This window comes from Gadus morhua, chromosome 22 (assembly GCF_902167405.1).
Source record: "Gadus morhua chromosome 22, gadMor3.0, whole genome shotgun sequence".
Classification (NCBI taxonomy): domain Eukaryota; kingdom Metazoa; phylum Chordata; class Actinopteri; order Gadiformes; family Gadidae; genus Gadus; species Gadus morhua.
In genome coordinates, this window is record NC_044069.1 from 11,312,871 (window position 1) to 11,318,062 (window position 5,192).

The following is a 5,192-nucleotide window of genomic DNA, read 5'->3' on the forward strand; positions in this document are numbered from 1 at the left end:
TATCAGTACAGGCTTGCTTGGTTGTTATCAGCCTGTGGCCGTGATGTGTCGATGGTACTGGTGTATGGCATGGGCTAGGCATCATAGACACAGATGCAAGTTGGATGCCACAATTTTCCAGTTTCTTAAATTCATTCGGAAAATCCTAATGGGAGGACAGCGAAGCGTGAGTTGTTATGGCTATGGGCGATATGAGGATGGAGGTTAGGGGGATGGCCGTTCAAGAGTTATTACCCTCTTATTTTGTTCTGAACTTTCTTTCTCTGGGGAAGTAAGTACCACAGAGGTGCCCATTAAACCAAGACATGAGACTAAAATCTTTTAAAATATAGATTTTGATTTCCTGCGGGCCTGAAGATACGTATATGGTCAAAAGGAACGCATGAGTTGCGATCAAGGGACCAAAGAGCTCATAAAGGCCAACCCTTGTTTCAGTAATGCCGGCCTCTCAATGTCTGACCTGGGGCAGCCACTGGCTCAAAGGGGCGCTGACTCACCTCACCTGTGTATGCTTGGCCACTCTTTCTTTTTATATTTTAAGAAGAGGCTATTATAGGCACCATTAAATAATAAATTACAGGGTAGGCAGGACAGTGCTCTTCTGATGCCTCTTATATAAACAAATTATAAAGCAAATAGAATCGCTTTTTTTGGTCTCCAACGTTGCACTGCCCTGATCTGAATAATTGAAATGGTCACCGTATCTCTCTCTCTCTCTCTCTCTCTCTCTCTCTCTCTCTCTCTCTCTCTCTCTCTCTCTCTCTCTCTCTCTCTCTCTGTCTCTCTCTCTCTCTCTCTCTCTCTCTCTCTCTCTCTCTCTCTCTGTCTCTGTCTCTCTCTCTCTCTCTCTCTCTCTCTCTCTCTCTCTCTCTCTCTCTCTCTCTCTCTCTCTCTCTCTCTCTTACACTTGGCCGAAGAGGACTCATTTTGGAATGAAAATGAAGGGTATTCTGTGCTCTAAACACTTATCAAGGCTCCCTGATATACACACACACACACACACACACACACACACACACACACACACACACACACACACAGCATACAGGGCCATGCAGAAGACGACTGTAACAAGGACACAAGACATAGAGTGAATGTTCGTGTGGGGATGGCAAGAACAAATCCAATGAGCATTTCGGCCGCATTGAGGGTGGAAATAAAGCATCACCACAATGAGCTTCATTGTGGTGATACTCTATCTCTTTTGAGATGGATCAGATATGGCCTTCCCCTGAGCTTCAGGGCTTTTCTCCTGATGTCAGCTAAAATATTTCATTCACTCATTTCTAAGGAAAGCCCATGAGATATGAGAGAGAGACGCAAAGAGAGAGGCAGAGATAAGTTATTTCCAACAATATTGTACTTTATCAACTAACATCTTACTGACACGTTGAAATAATGCATGCATGGAAATGCTGGCTCAGCATTCAGCATGTGTTTTTTAGTCGTATGCCTGTGATTCTGGCAGGGAATATATCGTTAAATACAGTGCTTTTCTCTTGGGGGTATTACCACCCCCTAGAGGTACTTTGGTTAATTGATGTCTACAAACATTAAAATATATATATATAACATGTGTAGGGTGTTAAAATGTGCACAATGATAAAGGTTTTTTTCTCATAAGGGGTTCTAAATTGTAGTTTATAGGGTGAGATATATAATTTATTATGTGTAATCCGATGTTTATAAGTCTATTAAGTGTATAGATTATATCGTATATTATATTGTAGTATAGATGATGCGGCATAATATATAGTTTACGTGGCCATGTTTTAAGATGACATGGTGGAAGATGTCATTAATATGGTCTAGTATCTAGATTATGGTGTAATATATCAAGCATCTTAGAGTACCATATTAAGCGCTATATAAATTTCATTTATTATTATTATTATTATTATTATTATTATATCATTTATGCAGTCTAGTATCAATACTCTGTCGTTATATAATGTTTTAATCGTCTAGGGGTCTGGACTCCATGGTGTTATATAGAGTTAATGGACTGATGTCTTCAGTGGGTCTGCTGGGAGCAGTAAAGGACAGTACAGGACAGTACAGTGCAGGTTGTTTGGAGGTGGGGGGGGGGGCATGTAAACAGTCAGTAGAACTGAAGTAATGATGGAGGAGAGGGCAGAGGAGAGCTTCTTCTGCTAAGGGAATAGCAGCTCAATTACAGATCAGCAGCAGCCTGCCTGCTGGCTGTTTGCGTTGGTTTCTTACTTCCTATCCGAAGGCTTACTGGGGTGGGCTGCTTATTACGAGGGGTCACACACCCTCGCAGGCGACTCCGAGATATAAGCCTCGGAGGACATCGCCGTGACCTCGCCCGTCTGCCCGCCCGTCTTACCCTACAAACACCTGTCTTACTCTCATTGAACTCGAGATATCACTCTTTCTTCAGCTCAGCCTGTCGCAGGTGTTGATTTGCATGTCTCTGCTCTGACGCTTTCTCTCTTTCACCATGCTTACCTCTCTTCTCCGCGCTTGCTCAACCCTCTCAATCTTCACTCCCCCTGCCCTCCCTCTCTCTCTCGCTCTCTCTCTCTTTCTGCTCTCTTTCACTCTCTCTCGCTCTCTCTCAAATCTCTCAATCTCCACTCTCTCTCTCCCCTCTCTCTCTGCTCCCTCTCTCCAGTCTCTCTCTCTCTAGCTCTCTCTCTCTCTCTCTCTCTCTCTCTCTCTCTCTCTCTCTCTCTCTCTCTCTCTCTCTCTCTCTCTCTCTCTCTCTCTCTCTCTCTCTGCTCTCTCTCTCTGCTCTCTCTCTCTCTCTCTCTCTCTCTCTCTCTCTCTCTCTCTCTCTCTCTCTCTCTCTCTCTTTCTGCTCTCTCCTCTATCAATCCAATATTTGTATCATCTTTCTGCTTTCTGTCCTCTCTCTCTCTCTCTCTCTGCAGCTGCCACACTTCCTGTAACAAACCCATCATGTCTAAGCCACAGCAGGTGTCCAACATCAAACAGGCCTCCCAAGTGTCATCCAGTTGGATTCAAACCATCTGCATGTGGCCCATGTTGTGTAATACCGTCAGGAGGGGATGATAGATTGACACAGCAGAAGAGGGAAGGGTTTTGGCTGCACATGTGAGGCATGTGTTAGGCAGGAAAGGGGTTGCCCGAATCGTATAATCACTATGGAAGTAAACAATAGAGTGTGGTTTGGACTAAAGGGATTTGGCTCGTGCCAGATAAATAATACACAATGAATTCATCGTGCAAAATGCTCAGTCTAAAACATCTAGTACAGTCCATCTTCTGTTTAGTTAGTTTTGACTCAAGATCTGGGAGTTCTTCACTAGTTGTTTGAGGAATGGAAGGGTTGGATTCCTTTTGAAATGACATTCAAATTAAATTACTGCGATTATCCCCAAAGAGATGTGACACTAGCTTTGAGGGCACTTGAGTTTAATTATGACGAGATGCAGCAGCAGCAGGGCTCTCCATGTGATGGAGCGCTAATGAACAATCTCACTTATCTAGAGGCAAGTGGGTGTGGGAGTGTCCACACAGGAATGCAAACAGTAAGTGCATCTGGATGCATACCTGTGTGTGTGTGTGTGTGTGTGTGTGTGTGTGTGTGTGTGTGTGTGTGTGTGTGTGTGTGTGTGTGTGTGTGTGTGTGTGTGTGTGTGTGTGTGGCAACCCGGCTTGGCCATTTTCGACAGTCTTGTTCCTCCGGGTGGAATTACCCACAAAGACTGGTCTCTCCGCACACGCGAACCAGGAGAGCCCTGAATGAGTGGGGAAGCATGCTTTTTAAAGCATGCTTCCCCACCTGCTCCTCAGGTGCTCCGCATTTCAATGATTGGCACCAGTGCTCTTACTGGCGCCATCTGATGAAAACACAACCTGCCCCCTTGGCCTCCAGGGACGCTGTGCCAGAGGCGGGTTGCCACAGTGTGTGTGTGTGTGTGTGTGTGTGTGTGTGTGTGTGTGTGTGTGTGTGTGTGTGTGTGTGTGTGTGTGTGTGTGTGTGTGTGTGTTGGTGTGTTGGTGTGTTGGTGTGCTATAGCCCCATACACTGGGTGACTAGATATCCATCATCTTGAGTATTGCATCCAATTTGAAAGTCACCCCCCAGACTCTTAAAACTTTCACAATCATACTCTACTCAGGGTACGCAGGTGAAGCTTGAAAGTTTGCAATATCAAAACCACTTTCTTCGTTTCAGCGTCTGCAACTCAATATGTCAGTGAAATAAAATCGTGGTCCCAAGGAACAAGCGAAATGTCAAACACATGCTTCTTCTGAAACAGTGAGATGCAAATCACACGTTTTCCTTTGAAACAGCGCAGCACGTTGCAACTCATCTCAGTCTGCAGTCACATCCGAGCAAAGCCCCCCCTGTCGACCCCCCCCCCCTGGTTACCTTCGGCTCCACTCCTCTGGTGGGCTGCTGTGACTTCTGCAACCAAGGAGGAGACGGGCTGGCTCTCTGCACATTGTTGTCTGTCTGTGGGGAGGCAAATATCAGAGAGGGCTCCCCTGGCATGCGTGGGTTGAAACGCAGAGGCCACGGATTGCAGGGGTAGAAGGTGCAGCGGTAACGACGGTAAATCCTCAGATGAAACTTCATGTTCTCTCCGTGCCATTATGGGCATTTGTTTACATAACGGCGCCACGGGCTGCGGCAGCGGCCCACGCCTCCCCCTTCTGAACAGAGGTGAACCGCGAGCGGAGAGCCTTTTCAGGGCTCGGGCGGGAAGCCGAGCAGAGAACAGTCATCGCTTCAACGCTTTGCTTTTTTTTAAGCACGCCACGTGTGGTTTTTCCTCCCTGTCCCACGTTTTATTAACTTATGACTATGAGTGGAGGGGTACTAGAGCCGTACTGATGGGGCCACTAGATGGGAGCACGTCAGCCATGGGAGCGTACATAACTGATTGGGGTCCGTAAGCGATGAGGGATAGTAAGTGATGAGGGTTAGTAAGTGATGAGGGGCCGTAAGCGATGAGGGTTGGGTGGGGGGGAGTCAGCAACAGATGGGGCTACGTAACAAGGAGTGTATGTAAGTTCACCTTGCTCCATTATGCCGTCCATTAAGTTACCGGGGACGTACGAAGACTTTCAACCAGTACTATGCGTCGTCACTATCTTAATTTTGCACAAAAGTGCCCTGAATCAAAATGTTTCCTTCTCTGAGGGACTTCAAACAGACTCATCCACTGTTTCATAACTAAAATAATCAAAACAAG